Genomic DNA, 18,640 nt, shown 5'->3' on the forward strand with positions numbered 1-18,640 from the left:
GACACCACAGAGACAATTCCCCTGCATGTCCTTGAAATAATTTCCTGGGAATTGTTTTGATGACAGTGTAAGTTCAAAAGCAGGCCTCAGAACAGTCGATTCTGGTCTAAATGAAAGTACTTTAATAAAGTAGAGTGCTTGGTTGAAAAATGATGATTCCCCAGTAAATTACCTGACTGACGCGCATAAATTCTCCTTAACGCAATGCAGTGAGCACCTCACCAGAGTTCAGCAGCTCTATGGAGTGAAAAACAGAACCAGCAAACTAGGAGAGTGATTATCTGGTCACTTTCACATTGCTTTGTTGAATATTTAGTTCATCTAACATTGTCTTGGAGACAAATTGAAAGTGAGTTGCATTTATGCATCATACTCTGCATGTTCTGGATGTTGCAACAATGAACTCCTTTTGCAAATGTAGTTACTTGTATATTTAGGAAACATGGCTTGTGCACAACAAGGTCTCAAAAGCAGCAATGTTAATTATGACCATTATTAAATGATGTGAGGTGAAGGATATACATTTTACCAACTCCCTTCACTGAAACAGTGTACAGCATCTTAGCTTTACCACTGATCTCAAAGACTGACAGTTATCGAGTTAGACTTAATTTTTTGTGCTTAATTGGAACTTGGACTCACAATTCTGACTCCAGAGCAAGTCTGGTACTCACAGAGCCACAGCTGGTATTTTGTTAATGTTTAGTTATCTTCAATACCTCATGTGCAAACCAGCTAATTTGAACACACATTAACTCTCAGTGTGAGCTATTGTCATAGCATGTTGTTTTCTGCTTTAGTTGCTCTGTGAAGCAGACATTTTTCTCCCCACCCAACCTCACCTTGATTGACAAGAGAAGAAATTAAGCAAGAATGAGAAGGAGCAAGCAAGCATGATAATCTTTTTAGCACGTCAGTGTCCTTTTTGGAAAGCCTGATTGACCAATCGCTGTGAAGATTATGTGGACTGACGGGGTGCTTAATGGACAATAATGAGGGAGGAAATTCAATTAGTCTCTTCGCTAATGACAGCATCAGTCTGGTGACAGACACTTTTGCAAGTTAATTTGTAATAAGTACAGTTAACTTTCCTTTTCATGGCTTCTGTCAGCCTTTATAAAGACCTCCAGTTCTCTCAAATTGTCAGATGAATGAAGGATTTGTGCTGCCACAACTCCTTCTGGAAACTGTTCAATTGAACACAAAAACAATCATGTCTCAGACTGATGGATTTATTTAATTTTTTTCCTGACAATGCCGTGGTCCTAGAAATTAAATCACAAAAAATGAACCTAAGACCGTACATCCAATTACAAGATAGACAAAAGGATAAATCAATCAACGAATCTTACCATGCATGAGAATACCATTTGGGCTTTATGCCTCTACCATCACTCCAAGAGATCTCTCCAATCAGTCCCACATCCCCTGGTCTTCCCTCATTGTCCTGCAGTTTTCCTTTCTCCATGTCTGTATTCAGCTCCCAACTGAAATCTGCTATTGGATTAGCTTCCACCATCCTTTCAAGCACTGAATTCCACACTGTAACAATTCACTGCATGAAACATATTTCCTCAGCTCTCCTGTGGTTTTTCTTTTGCAATTTGCCTCAAATCTGCGTTCTCCGGCTAATGATCTTTCGGCTATTAGAAACAGTTTCTCCGCTGAATTGTTCAAACCACTCATGATTTATAGCGCTTCTATTATCTCTCTGTTTAATATTCTCCCTCTGAGGGGGGACAATCTCAGCTTCTCAGGATAAAAATCCCTGGTACCATTCTAATAACTCTCCTCTGTACCTAGTCCAAGACCTTGGTATCCTTTCTATACTCTCAAAGACAGATGGACACCATACTCCAGCTGAAAACTATCCAGTGATTTTTCATGATTTAGTGTAACTTTTTGCTCAGGCAATAACATCTTCACTGGTTTGGCCACATTCATTGAACAGGTGATGGCCATATACGCAGTGAACTGGCCACTGTGTCCTGGCCTCCTTGGTATCTATATCTCTGCTGAAGGGCACCACAAGCAAAATGCAGAGACGGTGGGCATTGCCATGATGACTGGCACATGGTGACCTCTGGAGGGTAACTATTTGAAACAGCATTGGAAGTACCAAAGTGAATTAAAATGATCTGTTGACTGAGAAGAGGACACAACGGAAAAAAGGCCATCAAGTCATGTGCCTCTTCAGTCCGCTGTCTTCCTCTGCTAGAGACGCCCATGTTTGAGGGGAACTCCTGAACAATACTTAGAGTCAAATAGTCACAGAGCTGTACAGCACAGAAACAAACCCTTCGGTCCAACTCATCCATGCCAACCAGATATCCTAACTTAATCTAGTCCCATTTGCCAGCATTTGGCCCATATCCATCTAAATCCCACCCACAACTTCGAACCTCAAAGTCCGAGAACCCCACACAGCCTGCTTCTACCTCCTACCCAAGATTCACAAACTCGACTGCCCCGGCTTACCCATTGTCTCAGCCTGCTCCTGCCCCACTGAACTCATCTCCTCATACGTTGATACTGTTCCATTCCCCCCTTGTCCAGGAACTCCCCACATACGTTCAGGACACCACCCACACCTTCCACCTCTTCCCAGACTTTCGTTTCCCGGGCCTCCGACACCTCATCTTCGCCATGGACATTCAATCCCTTTCCACCTCCATTCGCCATGACCAGGGCCTCTGAGCCCTCCATTTCTTCCTCTCCCGACATTCCCACCAGTACCCTTCCACTGACATTCTCATTCGTTTGGCTGAACTGATCATCAACCTCAATAGTTCCACCTTTGAATCCTCCCATTTCCTCCAGACAAAAGGGGTAGCCATGGGCACCTGCATGGGCCCCAGCTATGCTTGTCTCTTTGTCGGTTATGTGGAACAGTCCATCTTCCGCAGTTATACCAGCACGATTCCTCCGCTACATTGATGACTGTATCAGCACCACCTCATGTTCCCATGAGGAGGTTGGACAGTTCATCAACTTCACGAACACATTCTCCCCCCGACTTTAAGTTCACCTGGACCATCTCTGACACCTCCATCCCCTTACTGGACCTCTCCATCTCCATCAACGGTGACCAAATCAACCCGGACATCTACTACAAATCCACCGACTCCCATAGCTACCTAGATTACACGTCCTCCAACCCTGCCTCCTGTAAAAACACTATCTCTTATTCCCAATTCCTCCACCCCATCTGCTCCCAGGAGGACCAGTTCCACCACAGAACATCCCAGATGGCCTCCTTCTTCAAAGACTGCAATTTTCCCTCCCATGTGCTTGACAATGCCCTCCAGCAAATCTCCTCCACTTCCCACACCTCCGCCCTCACATCCCACCTCTTCAACCACAACAAGAATAGAGCCCCCCCCCCCCCCCCACCCCCCCCGGTCCTCACCTTCCACCCCACCAACCTCCAGATACATCGCATTATCCCCCGCCATTTCCAACATTTACAAATGGACCCCACCACCAGGGATATATTTCTCTCCCCACCCATTTCCGTTTTCCATAAAGACCATTCCCTCCGCGACTCCCTTGTTAGGTCCACACCTCCCAACAACCCACCCTCCCCTTCCTGGCACCTTCCCCTGCCTCCACAGGAATTGCAAAACCTACGCCCACACCACCCCTCTCACCTCCATCCAAGGCCCCAAAGGAGCCTTCCACATCCATCAGAGTTTCACCTGCACTTCCCCACATGTTATTTACTGTATCTGTTGCTTCCGATGCGGTCTCCTCTACATTGAGGAGACAGGACGCCTACTTACAGAGCATTTCAGAGAACATCTCTGGGACACCCACACCAACCAACCCCATTGTCCCATGGCCAAACATTTCAACTCCCCCTCCCACTTCACTAAGGACAATCTTAAACCTATTCCTTCTAGTTTTGGACTCCCCTACCCTGGGGAAAAGACTTTGACTATTCACCCTATCCATGTCCCTCATGGTTTAACAAAATTCTATAAGCCTCCAACACTCCAGGAAAACAGCCCCAGCCTGTTCAGCCTCTCCCTACAGCTCAAACCCTCCAACCCTGGCAACATCCTTGTGAATCTTTTCAGAACCCTTTCAAAATTCACATCTTTCCTATAGCAGGGAGACCAGAACTGAATGCTGTATTCCAGAAGTGGTCTCACCAATGTCCTGTACAGCCACAACATGAGCTTCCCAACTCCTGTACTCAATGCACTGACCAATGAGGGAAAGCATACCAAATGCCTTCTTCACTATCCTACCTACCTGCGGTTCCATTTTCTAGGAACAGTGCACTTGCACTCCAAGGTCTCTTTGTTCAGCAACACTCCCCAGACCTTACCATTAAGTGTATAAGTCCTACCCTGATTTGCCTTACTAAAATGCAGCACCTCGCATTTATCTCAATTAAACTCCATCTGCCACTCCTCAGCCAATCTACCATGTTAATTCAGAGTTGATCACTATGGCCCAAGTCATCACCTTGGGATTCAGAAGGCTGTCACATAGCCTAACATCCTTACATTTGTATTCTATGTCAATACTTATTGTTCAGTGTCTAATTAGCTATTGTAAAAGCTCTCACATATGTCTGCTATTCAGACAACAAACTTACTATGTTCGACAGATGAGTATTTACTGGAATTGGGTCTATAATCTAAGAGACAGGTCACCACTAATAGCTCAGATTTATTCAAGCAAAGAGTTTGAATTTAACAAGAAGCGATCATTTAAATTGCAATCACAATTGTTAAATCAGGTGTAACAACACAATCGCTATTCAGAGGTGTGTTTGAAGTGGGGTCAGTTCTAGAATAATACATACCCTCTGAAGCAAAGCACGTCCCAGTTTCAACTGTTCAAGGCACATTTATTGCTATTCATGGTGTCTGTGTATCCATCCTATTGCTGAACTTAATGCAAACTTTTGCTTTCTTTTTTTTATCTCTATTATCGTTTATTCAGGCAGCTGCTCCTGCGGTGATGAGGAGGATAAAGAACATGATGAAACTGAAAAAGACAGCCTATGATGAAGCCCAGTGAGTTATTCAAGCGAGAATCAAGTCAAATACAATAAACAGAGCGAGGAAGTGAAGAGGAAGATAAGACGGGCAAAGAAAGATTATGAGAATAGAATTGCAGTCAGCATGAAAGCCAGCGGTAGTGCCTTCCTCTAGCCCAGACTCTCTGGGTTCAAATTCCAGTTGCCCCCAACTCCTCCCCCACCTCCTGTCACGTGACTGATCAGATAGTTTAGAAGTGTTTTCCTTTACAAGGGAGCCCTGAAGATCTTCTGCAGGCATGTACTGTACATAGTGAGCAGGTAGTAAGAGATGAAGTGAGTCCTATTTGCAACAAGATATAAGCGGACAATTTAGAAGCAGGAGGAGACCCTTCAGTCCTTCGAGACTCCTCTGCCACTTGATAAGATTGAGGCTGATCTGATTATGGTCTCTACCCAAGATCCCTTTGGCTTCCTTCTCCATCAATAATCTATCCAACACAGCCTTTACAAGGTGACCATGATTTGGAGGTGTCAGTGTTGGACTGGGGTGTACGAAGTTTAAACAAAAATCACACAACACCAGCTTATAGTCCAACAGGTTTATTTGGAAGCACTAGCTTTCGGAGCGCAGCCTAGCAACCTGAAGAAGGAGCAGCGCTCCGAAAGCTAGTGCTTCCAAATAAACCCATAACCTGGTATTGTATGATTTTTAACTTAAAAAGGTGATACATGCTTAGAGGCATAGTGCAAGTGTACAACACCCACAAAGTACCTTTTACTGTGGAAGGGAAAACTGATAAAATACTGGTAGAAGTATAATTGGGCAAGTTTATGGATGAGGTGAAACTGAAGAGGGAGGATGTACAGCAAAGAATGACCTAAGGGATAACTTTTTCACGCAGAGGGTGGTACGTGTATGGAATGAGCTGCCAGAGGAAGTGGTGGAAGCTGGTACAATTGCAACATTTAAGAGGCATCTGGATGGGTATATAAATAGGAAGGGTTTGGAGAGATATGGGCCAAGTGCTGGAAAATGGGACTGGATTAATTGAGGATATCTGGTTGGTATGGACAAGTTGGACCAAAGGGTCTGTTACCAGACTGACTCTGTGACTCTATAGGCTTATGGTGGATAAGTTGGATGGCTGGTGTGGATGGCTTGCAAAATAAGCGGATCTGGAGATAGCACAAGTGCTTGTCATGATCTTCCAATCCTCTCTATATATAGGGAAGGCGCCAGAGGATTGGACAGTAGCAATTGTGGCATCATTATTCAAAAAAGGAGTTAAGGATAGTTTTGGTAATTATGGGCCAATCAGAGGTGGTAGACTCTTCCAATCTCACACACATACACCTCCCTAACTCTGCCCATACTGTGCTTTGTAAGGTTGCTCCAGCTCTCACATAACATCCATCCTCAAGTTTTATTCCCCCATCATAACCAGTGCACAACCTTTCTATACTTTTAGTCAAATGAGTTAACTAAATTGCTGCTTTTCACAACATTATCCCTCAGACCCCCTTACCAAGACTTTGAATGCTCCATTTATATCTCTGGCTGAGTCAGGAAAGTCAATGACAAGGTATAGACACACATGAGGTAAACCTGGTGAGATCCCCTTTCTGATATCAATGAGAATGGAGATTTAACCAATCCTACGGCCTGACCATGTCCTCTAGGCCTCCAGTGCATTTCTGAAGGATCTTATGATGAACTAACTGTGAGGGGAAGTTAGGCTCTTTATTCCTCATCATCAGTAATGTGAAGGCGGTATTTTTATTCACTTTCCTGTATTTTTGATCATGGACTGAGATAGAAAAAGGAATGTTGAAGGATTATTGCACTTTTTTCAAAGCAAGTAACCTGACACTCATTGCAAGTTCTGTTGACAGTTCAGACAGTAATGTGAGTCGGGTGAACAAGCTCTTTGGCTCTGGGAGAGAGTCCGTGCCTTTGACCCAGGAAATATGAGTTCAAGTCCCACTGATGTTTCATAAGATTTCTGAACAGATTGGTTGGAAAACATCTCCAGAGAAGCTGGAATTGGGGACTGTATCGAACAGGATATGCTTCATTGTCACAGGTACTTGAATACAGGAGTACAGTGAAAGGTTTACAGTGTTACCTCTCATAACGTCAACATGCGAACAAAGTACCTACATATGAATCTTAGATAAAAAAAGAGGATCAAAAAAGAAACAAGATCACACGACCTTACAGTGTTTCATAATATAAGTTACGATTAAGACATAGTTAGAAGGATAAATATTACAGTCAGAAATATAAATTACAGATCATCATGACTTTGTAGGAACTCACTGCAGAGGCTTCCACATGTGGTCTGATCGGCCGAGCAAACCACTGACCGCCTGCTTCAGAACACCAGCAAATTCCGCTCTGGCTCTCATTCCCTCACAAGACCAAAAGCCCGGTCTGCTCCGGCTCTGACCAGTTCCAGCCCTCACCCACCCCGGCCCTGACCCACTCCGGCCCTGACCCTCTCCGGCTCTGACCCACTTCAACCCTGACCCGCTCTGGCCCTGACCCACTCCACATCTGACCCACTCCAGCTCTGACCCACTCCAACCCTGACCCACTCCAACCCTGACCCACTCCGGCCCTGACCCACTCCGGCCCTGACCCACTCCAACCCTGACCCACTCCGGCCCTGACCCACTCCGGCCCTGACCCACTCCGGCTCTGACCCACTCCGGCCCTGACCCACTCCGGCTCTGACCCACTCCAACCCTGACCCGCTCTGGCCCTGACCCACTCTGGCTCTGACCCACTCCGGATCTGACCCACTCCGGCTCTGACCCACTCCAACCCTGACCCGCTCTGGCCCTGACCCACTCCACATCTGACCCACTCCAACCCTGACCCACTCCGGCTCTGACCCACTCCGGCCCTGACCCACTCCGACCCAGACCCACTCCGACCCTGACCCACTCCGGCCTTGTCCCACTCTGGCCTTGTCCCACTCCGGCTCTGACCCAGTCCGACCCTGACCCACTCCAGCCTTGTCCCACTCTGGCCCTGACCCACTCCGGCTCTGACCCACTCCGGATCTGACCCACTCCGGATCTGATCCACTCCGGATCTGACCGACTCCGGCTCTGACCCTCTCTGGATCTGACCCACTCCAGCCCTGACCCACTCCGGCTCTGACCCACTCCGACCCTGACCCACTCCGGCTCTGACCCACTCCGGCTCTGACCCACTCCGGATCTGACCCACTCCGGATCTGACCCACTCCGGCTCTGACCCACTCCGGCCCTGTCCCACTCCGACCCTGACCCACTCCGGCCCTGACCCACTCCTGCCCTGACCCACTCCAGCCCTGACCCACTCCGGCTCTGACCCACTCCGGCTCTGACCCACTCCGGATCTGACCCACTCCGGCCCTGACCCACTCCGGATCTGACCCACTCCAGCCCTGAGCACTCCAGCCCTGACCCACTCCGACCCTGACCCACTCCTGCCCTGACCCACTCCGGCCCTGACCCACTCCGGCTCTGACCCACTCCGGCTCTGACCCACTCCGGATCTGACCCACTCCGGCTCTGACCCACTCCGGCCCTGACCCACTCCGGCTCTGACCCACTCCGGCCCTGACCCACTCCGGCCCTGACCCACTCCGGATCTGACCTACTCTGGCCCTGACCCACTCCGGCTCTGACCCACTCCGGCTCTGACCCACTCCGGCCCTGACCCACTCCGGCTCTGACCCACCCCGGCTCTGACCTACTCCAGTCTTGACCCACTCCGGCTCTGACCCACTCCGGCCCTGACCCACTCCGGCCCAGACGCACTCCGGATCTGACCTACTCTGGCCCTGACCCACTCCGGCTCTGACCCACTCCGGCTCTGACCCACCCCGGCTCTGACCTACTCCAGTCTTGACCCACTCCGGCTCTGACCCACTCCGGCCATGACCCACTCCGACCCTGACCCACTCCATATCTGACCCACTCCGGCTCTGACCCACTCCATATCTGACCCACTCCAGCCATGACCCACTCCGGCCCTGACCCACTCCGACCCTGACCCACTCCGACCCTGATCCACTCCGGCCCTGACCCACTCCGGCCATGACCCACTCCGACCCTGACCCACTCCGGATCTGACACACTCCGGCCCAGACCCACTCCGGCCCTGACCCACTCCGGCCCTGACCCACTCTGGCTCTGACCCACTCCGACCCTGACCCACTCCGGATCTGACACACTCCGGCCCTGACCCACTCCGGCCCTGACCCACTCCGGCCCTGACCCACTCTTGTCCTGACCCACTCCGGCCCTGACCCACTCCAGCTCTGACCCACTCTGGCTCTGACCCACTCCGGCTCTGACCCACTCCGGCTCTGACCCACTCCTGCCCTGACCCACTCCGGCTCTGACTCACTCCGGATCTGACCCACTCCGGCCCAGACCCACTCCGGCTCTGACCCACTCCGGCTCTGACCCACTCTGGCCCAGACCCACTCTGGCTCTGACCCACTCCGGCTCTGACCCACTCCGGCTCTGACCCACTCCGGATCTGACCCGCTCCAGCTCTGACCCACTCCGGCCCAGACCCACTCCGGCCCTGACCCACTCCGGCCTTGAGCCACTCCGGCTCTGACCCACTCCAGCTCTGGCTCACTCCGGCCCAGACTCACTGCGGCTCTGACCCACTCCGGCCCTGACCCACTCCGGCTATGACCCACTCCGGATCTGACCCACTCCGACTCTGACCCACTCCGGCCCTGACCCACTCCGGATCTGACCCACTCCGGCCCTGACCCACTCCGGATCTGACCCACTCCGGCCCTGACTCACTCCGGCCCTGACCCACTCCGGATCTGACCCACTCCGACTCTGACCCACTCCGGATCTGACCCACTCCGGCCCTGACCCACTCCGGCCAAGACCCACTCCGGCCCTGACTCACTCCGGCCCTGACTCACTCCGGCCCTGACCCACTCCGGATCTGACCCACTCCGGATCTGACCCACTCCGGCCCTGACCCACTCCGGCTCTGACCCACTCCGGCCCTGACCCACTCCGGATCTGAGCCACTCCGGCTCTGACTCACTCCGGCCCTGACCCACTCCGGATCTGACCCACTCCGGCTCTGACCCACTCCGGCTCTGACCCACTCCGGCTCTGACCCACTCTGGCCCTGACCCACTCCTGCCCTGACCCACTCCGGCTCTGACCCACTCCGGCCCTGACCCACTCCGGCTCTGACACACTCCGGCCCAGACCCACTCCGGATCTGACCCACTCCGACCCTGACCCACTCCGGATCTGACACACTCCGGCCCAGACCCACTCCGGCCCAGACCCACTCCGGCTCTGACCCACTCCGGATCTGACACACTCCGGCCCAGACCCACTCCGGCTCTGACCCACTCCGGATCTGACCCACTCCGGCCCAGACCCACTCCGGCTCTGACCAACTCCGGATCTGACACACTCCGGCCCAGACCCACTCCGACTCTGACCCACTCCGGCCCTGACCCACTCCGGATCTGACACACTCCGGATCTGACACACTCCGGCCCAGACCCACTCCAGCCCAGACCCACTCCGGATCTGACACACTCCGGCCCAGACCCACTCCGACTCTGACCCACTCCGACTCTGACCCACTCCGGCCCTGACCCACTCCGGATCTGACACACTCCGGCCCAGACCCACTCCAGCCCAGACCCACTCCGGATCTGACACACTCCGGCCCAGACCCACTCCGGCTCTGACCCACTCCGGATCTGACACACTCCGGCCCAGACCCACTCCGGATCTGACACACTCCGGCCCAGACCCACTCCGGATCTGACACACTCCGGCCCAGACCCACTCCGGATCTGACACACTCCGGCCCAGACCCACTCCGGCCCAGACCCACTCCGGATCTGACCCACTCCGGCCCAGACCCACTCCGGCCCAGACCAACTCCGGATCTGACACACTCCGGCCCAGACCCACTCCGACTCTGACCCACTCCGGCCCTGACCCACTCCGGCTCTGACCCACTCCGGCCCTGACCCACTCCGGCCCAGACCCACTCCGGATCTGACACACTCCGGATCTGACACACTCCGGCCCTGACCCACTCCGGGTCTGACCCACTCCACCTCTGACCCACTCCAGCTCTGACCCACTCCGGCCCAGACCCACTCCGGCTCTGACCAACTCCGGATCTGACACACTCCGGCCAAGACCCACTCCGGCCCTGACCCACTCCGGCTCTGACCCACTCCGGCCCTGACTCACTCCGGCCCTGACCCACTCCGGATCTGACCCACTCCAGCCATGTCCCACTCTGGCTCTGACCCACTCCGGCTCTGACCCACTCTGGATCTGACCCACTCCGGCCCTGACTCACTCCGGCCCTGACCCACTCCGGCTCTGACCCACTCCGGCTCTGACCCACTCCGGCTCTGACCCACTCCGGCCCTGACCCAATCCGGCTCTGACCCACTCCGGCTCTGACCCACTCTGGATCTGACCCACTCCGGCTCTGACCAACTCCGGATCTGACACACTCCGGCTCTGACCCACTCCGGCCCTGGCCCACTCCGGATCTGACACACTCCGGCTCTGACACACTCCGGCCCTGACCCACTCCGACCCTGACCCACTCCGCATCTGAACGACTCCGGATCTGACCCACTCCGGCCCTGACCCACTCCAGCTCTGACCCACTCCGGCCCTGACCCACTCCGGCCCTGACCCACTCCGGCCCTGACCCACTCCGGCTCTGACCCACTCCGGATCTGACCCACTCCGGATCTGACCCAATGCGGCTCTGACCCACTCCGGCCCTGACCCACTCCGGCTCTGACCCACTCCGACCCTGACCCACTCCGGCCCTGACCCACTCTGGATCTGACCCACTGCGGCCCTGTCCACTCCGGCCCAGACCCACTCCGGCCCGGACCCACTCCGGATCTGACCCACTCCGGATCTGACCCACTCCGGCTCTGACCCACTCCGGCTCTGACCCACTCCGACCCTGACCCACTCCGGATCTGACCCACTCCGGATCTGACCCACTCCGGCCCTGACCCACTCCGGCCCTGACCCACTCTTGTCCTGACCCACTCCGGCCCTGACCCACTCCGGATCTGACCCACTCCGGATCTGACCCACTCCAACCCTGACCCACTCCGGCCCTGACCCACTCCGGCCCTGACCCACTCCGACCCTGACCCACTCCGGATCTGACCCACTCCGGATCTGACCCACTCCGGCCCAGACCCACTGTGGCTCTGACCCACTCCGGCTCTGACCCACTCCGACCCTGACCCAATGCGGCTCTGACCCACTCCGGCCCTGTCCCACTCCGGCTCTGACCTGCTCCGGATCTGACCCACTCCGGCTCTGACCCACTCCGACCCTGACCCACTCCGGATCTGACCCACTCCGGATCTGACCCACTCCGGCTCTGACCCACTCCGGCTCTGACCCACTCCGACCCTGACCCACTCCGGATCTGACCCACTCCGGATCTGACCCACTCCGGCTCTGACCCACTCCGACCCTGACCCACTCCGGATCTGACCCACTCCGACCCTGACCCACTCCGGATCTGACCCACTCCGGATCTGACCCACTCCGGCTCTGACCCACTCCGGCCCTGACCCACTCTGGCCCTGACCCACTCTTGTCCTGACTCACTCCGGTTCAGACCCACTCCAGCTCTGACCCACTCCGGCCCTGGCCCACTCCGGCTCTGACCCACTCCGGCCCTGACCCACTCTTGTCCTGACCCACTCCGGCTCTGACCCACTCCGGCTCTGACCCACTCCGGCCCTGACCCACTCCGGCTCTGGCTCACTCCGGCCCAGACTCACTGCGGCTCTGGCCCACTCCGGATCTGACCCAATGCGGCTCTGACCCACTCCGGCCCTGTCCCACTCCGGCTCTGACCCACTTCGACCCTGACCCACTCCGGCTCTGACCCACTCCGGATCTGAGCCACTTCGGCCCTGACCCACTCTTGTCCTGACCCACTCCGGCCCAGACCCACTGCGGCTCTGACCCACTCCGGCTCTGACCCACTCTGGATCTGACCCACTGCGGCCCTGTCTCACTCCGGCTCTGACCCACTCCGACCCTGACCCACTCCAGATCTGACCCACTCCGGACCTGACCCACTCCGGCTCTGACCCACTCTGGCCCTGACCCACTCTTGTCCTGACTCACTCCGGTTCAGACCCACTCCAGCTCTGACCCACTCCGGCCCTGGCCCACTCCGGCTCTGACCCACTCCGGCTCTGGCCCACTCCGGCTCTGGCCCACTCCGGCTCTGGCCCACTCCGGCCCTGACCCACTCCGGCTCTGACCCACTCCGGCTCTGACCCACTCCGGCCCTGACCCACTCCAGCTCTGACCCACTCCGGCCCTGGCCCACTCCGGATCTGACCCACTCCGGCTCTGACCCACTCCAGATCTGACCCACTCCGGCTCTGTCCCACTCCAGCTCTGACCCACTCCGGCCCTGGCCCACTCCGGCTCTGACCCATTCCGGATCTGACCCACTCCGGATCTGACCCACTCCGGCCCTGAACCACTCCGGCTCTGACCCACTCCGGCCCTGACCCACTCCAGCTCTGACCCACTCCAGCTCTGACCCACTCCGGCTCTGACCCATTCCGGATCTGACCCACTCCGGCCCTGGCCCACTCCAGCTCTGACCCACTCCGGCCCTGACCCACTCCGGCTCTGACCCATTCCGGATCTGACCCACTCCGGCTCTGTCCCACTCCAGCTCTGACCCACTCCGGCTCTGACCCATTCCGGATCTGACCCACTCCGGCTCTGACCCATTCCGGATCTGACCCACTCCGGATCTGACCCTCTCCGGATCTGACCCACTCCAGTTTTCCAGTCCACTCCGCTCTAGCTTTGACCTGTTCCATGTAAAGTTTTCTTTAAAAAGAAAAAAAGCCACTTTAAAACCTTTGGGGGGAAAAGAGGAAGGAAAAGGGGATAAAACTCAGCTGGATTGATGAGCCCTTGGCTGCGGAGCCCGCATGCTGCCTATTCCACTGCTGCCATCTTGAATGGAGCTTTGACTGTCAACAAGTAACTGATTGGTCTATGGACCAGTTATCAATGAGATAGGCCTTCTTCCTATCTGCCACCATGTGACTGGTTCCCCAGGTCACTCAGCAGTTTGGAAATGTGAATGAGATGGTGAGAAAAACGATCTGCAGTAAAGACCACCTTCAGCCTGAAGTAAGCCAGATTCCTTCTCCTTCAGCAGTTGCCATTAGCCGTGGCTGTTGACCGCAGAAGCCAGGGAATCTAAAAGTGTAAAGCAGCCACCCTGTAACTTCTGCAAACAAATGAAAGTATGTGGAGAAAGCAAAACAAGCAGCACTACATCCTGACAAGCCAAAAGGGCCATCTCAGTGAACCCAGTGGATGGGGCCTATTGAACTGCCTTCCTGGTTTTTCCCTCTGCCCATCTTTTCTATCCTGACCATGTCTGTCTATATGTGTAGAGGGGTGTCTACAAGTCAGGTTGAGTTTTAACTGGTCGAGTTATTTGCTGACACCTCATAGTTATTTACATGTAGCTTGAGACCTGTAATAACTAGTATCTTCTGTTGAGTACAAAAAAAACCCTGCTCCTTTCTTTCCATCAGACTGGGTATAAAAAGACAGGCAGATTTAGAAATCTTTAATTTTTTTGATGACTCGGGTTTTAGTTTCTCGCGTACTATCCTAGTGAGCTGTAACATAACATTCAGACAAGATGATGCTACTACCTCTTGGAGAAAAAAATGAGGGTATGCATAACATACAGAAACTTGTTCCATTGCAATATTAACCTGACCTTCAATTCTGTTCCTTGGCAAGAATATACAGGTCACCTTGGCAACAATTTGGCTTACTGCTTGGCCTGTTCTTTCATCTGTAACACATCTTTGAGAAGGGACCTGTTTTCCTACAATTGATATATTGTGAACGCAAGGCGGGATAGCTTTGTCTTTGTGATATGGGTATTGACCTGTAACAAGATACTTGATTGTGATGAAATTGTCACTCACATTATATTTTTAAAGTGGGTCTGTCTATTCTGGTCAACTACTCGATTATGTTTTTAGTAGCCAACAGCAACATGTCCTGCATGAAGTGGAACTGTTGCTGTGTAGTACCTCAACAATTTTCCAGGAACTGTACCCACTACATTTGGCTGCTCAATCTGGAGTTAAATCCTCTTTTGATTGAAGAAAATCAGTGACTGATTTATTTACGGGGTCAGTGATGATTCTGGTGTTAAGAAGCTTTTGCTGCAAGTTTCCATGGTTGCATCTGAGACCTCACAGAGGACATAATATTCAGCCCTTGTTGATTCTCTGCAGTAGTCTTCAGTTCAGAGACTTCCCTTCATAGCAGCTGGTCAGTCATGTGGTTCTTCTGGCTGCTGGCTGGTCTGATTGTTTTGGAGTTCTCCTGTTTTCCAAATGTTCTGCTTCCCAACTTTCAAGAGTGGCACGGTTTTCAAAGCAGTCAGGTCCACCACTGCCACAACCTTTTGTCTTGTGGTTTTATGCCAACATTCAAGAATTTGGGTTTACGACAGAGAAGGCAAGGTCAAGGACTGTCTTAAGGAGTCGGCTCCTTTACAACGTTTTTTTTAAAGTTGGATATCAATTCTAACTTTGATTATATATGTTATTCCAAGATGTACCAGGTTCCAATCTTACTGTTACACCATTGAAAGACTATTCTCTATGCTCGTTCTTCAGATTAGATTACTTACAGTGTGGACACAGGCCCTTTGGCCGAACAAGTCCACACTGACCCTCCGAAGAACAACCCACCCAGACCCGTTCCCCTACATTTACCCCTTCACCTAACACTACGGGTAATTTAGCATGGCCAATTCACCTAACCTGCACATTTTTGGATTGTGGGAGGAAACCGGAGCACCCGGAGGAAACCCACACAGACACGGGAAAAATGTGCAAACTCCACACAGTCAGTTGCCTGAGGCAGGAATTGAACCCGGGTCTCTGGTGCTGTGAGGCAGCAGTGCTAACCACTGTGCCACCGTGCCGCCCAGTTTATCTTTCATCTTAATTCCCTCTCCCAACCTCTCACATATACACCTCTCTGACTCTACCCACACTGTGGTGTTTCTGCCCAGTGAGGACCAGCTTTGTGACATCATCCAAAGGGAGCTCCAAGGTCCGAAAGCTCTTACAAATAATATTTACTGACTGCCCTTGAAATGGTGGCTGTAAAGTCTTATTCTTGAACCATTTGAACTCGTGCGCTAAAGCAACTTTCACTGGAGGCTATTGAACTTTTGATTCCATTGAGTTTGAGCTTCAAGTCGTGAGAGTTTGATTCAGGGTCGGAAGGAGAATTACTGCTTTGTGGTGAAACTTGCAAAAGTCGGTCGATGTTTTGGAACTAATATGACACATTAGATTACCTCGCACTTTAACAAAAGACCTTCCACAGTGTCTAAATTGCCATTAAATCCCATGAATCAATGTTGCATTGCGGCATCTCAGCACAGCTCACCAGCAAACTCCCAATCAGAGACCTCATCCTAATGTCTTGGCTAACACCCGGTGGTGTGGTAGAACCAAGATGGAAGTGTTGGTTGGTTGTTTGGGGCAAAGGTTTGAAGTGATCAGTGGAAGCAACAGTCACTAATATCCTCCAAGTGTGGTTTAATAATAAATAGCTCAATTACATGTCACAGCGAATTTACAGTATTGGAAAAAAGCCATTCTTCAACTGATCTGTCTGTGCTGGTGTTTATGCATCAAACTAGCTTTTATCTCTCCACCTATTCCTTTCTTCCCTGTTTGTTCAGCTAGTTTCCCTTTAATTAAACCTACACCATTCACCTAAATTATACCTCGCATCTTCCACATTCGAACAATTCTCAGTAAAGATGTCTCTCATGATTTGCCTCTTGAAATTTTCTCAACTTTCAAACCTTTTTTGAGACATAAACAATTATTTGACAGCCCCATCTGTTAACAGAGTCATCGAGTGTGGTCCAGAACACACAGACCTACACATCAGCAGAGTGGGAGATTTCACGAGCAAGGTAAATTAAGGACACATTATCGCTCTTTTGTTCATAGCTCACCAAAAGGAATCAACACTGTAATCTCCCCTGTACTTTACTGAAGATCAAACTTTTTTTCTGTGTCTCTTACTCCCTGGTCCAAAGAATTTCAGTCCTTGCAGAGCTTGCAGACTCAGCACTGAGCTGCCCTCTGTGGAGTTATGGCAGTAGAGCATGCTCTTTGAATCTTGCAGCTGAATGTTCAGGACGCAATATCTGCCCTGTTGAAGGAGGATTTGTAATGTGAGGGCACAGATTTAAGAGTAATACCGGGGAGGATGAGCTGGGTTCCAGGACTGCAACACGTTGTCAGAAACACAATGCGCTACCAGACAGCAACAGCAGACAGTAGTAACTTCCCCAAAGGGAAATGGATGAATACTTGAAAAGGAAGCATTTACAAGGCCTGGGGAAAACAGCAGGCAGTGTGGGACTCATTGTGCATCTCTTTCAAAGGGCCAACACAAACACAGTGGATTGGAAGACCTTTTTCATACAAGAAGAATTAGAATTAGCTTCATTGTCACATGTACTCACATGAGTACAATGAAAAGATTACAAGTTGCCACTTAACAGCACCATCGTAGGTACATAGGTCCAGATTCTTAAATACAAATTCTGTGGGAAAAAGAATGAGAAATGTAAAGAGAAAGAAGTCCAGTAATAAGTAAGAAGAATAAAGAAATAAGAGTTCAGAATAACTATCCTTCCAACCCAGACTGCACCAGGTTTCACCACAAGGCGGGGAATGCTGGGAGTTTGAGTACACACAGAAGCCGGGTAATGAGACCGCGGTGAATCTGGGACTTGAGAGACCACTCTGAGGCTGGGGGTTCATGTCCACAATGAGGCCGGATGTTCGAGACCGCACTGAGGCCAGGAAAGTGAGACCAGGCTGAGGCCGGGAGTGAGTGACCAGGCTGAGGCCGGGAGTGAGTGACCAGGCTGAGGCCGGGAGTGAGTGACCAGGCTGAGGCCGGGAGTGAGAGGCCAGGCTGAGGTCAGGAGAGAGAGGAGAAGCTGAGGCTGGGAGTGAGAGACCAGGCTGAGGCCAGGAGCGAGAGACCAGGTTGAGGCCGGGAGTGAGAGACCAGGTTGAGGCCGGGAGTGAGAGACCAGGCTGGTGTCGGGAGTGACCAGACTGAGGCCGGGAGTGAGATGCCAGTCTGAGGCCGGTGGTGAGTCACCAGGCTGAGAGCTGGAGTGAGAGACCAGGCTGAGGCCGGGAGTGAGAGACCAGGCTGAGGCTGGGAGTGAGTGACCAGGCTGAGGCTGGGAGTGAGTGACCACACTGAGGGCGGGAGTGAGAGACCAAGCTGAGGCCAGGAGTGAGATACCAGGCTGAGGTCGGAAGTGAGTCACCAGGCTGAGATCTGGAGTGAGAGACCAGGCTGATGCCGGGTGTGAGAGACCAGGCTGATGCCAGGAGTGTGAGACCACACTGAGGCCGGGAGTGAGAGACCAGGCTGAGGTCGGGAGTGAGAGACCAGGCTGAGGCCAGGAGTGAGAGACCAGGCTGAGGCCAGGAGTGAGAGACCAGGCTGAGGCCA

The 18,640-nt window shown here is 52.6% G+C and overlaps 1 long non-coding RNA gene across 1 annotated transcript in view; it reads left to right on the forward strand.

Moving 5' to 3' along the window:
• LOC140481874 (uncharacterized) overlaps positions 1-18,640 on the forward strand; it is a 198,348-nt gene that overhangs the window by 95,554 nt on the left and 84,154 nt on the right. The window contains exon 2 of the long non-coding RNA XR_011961628.1: positions 4,957-5,030. This is a non-coding gene — a long non-coding RNA (uncharacterized lncRNA). The remainder of the gene's footprint in view (positions 1-4,956; positions 5,031-18,640) is intronic.

Source organism: Chiloscyllium punctatum, chromosome 10 (genome assembly GCF_047496795.1).
Source record: "Chiloscyllium punctatum isolate Juve2018m chromosome 10, sChiPun1.3, whole genome shotgun sequence".
Classification (NCBI taxonomy): Eukaryota; Metazoa; Chordata; class Chondrichthyes; order Orectolobiformes; family Hemiscylliidae; genus Chiloscyllium; species Chiloscyllium punctatum.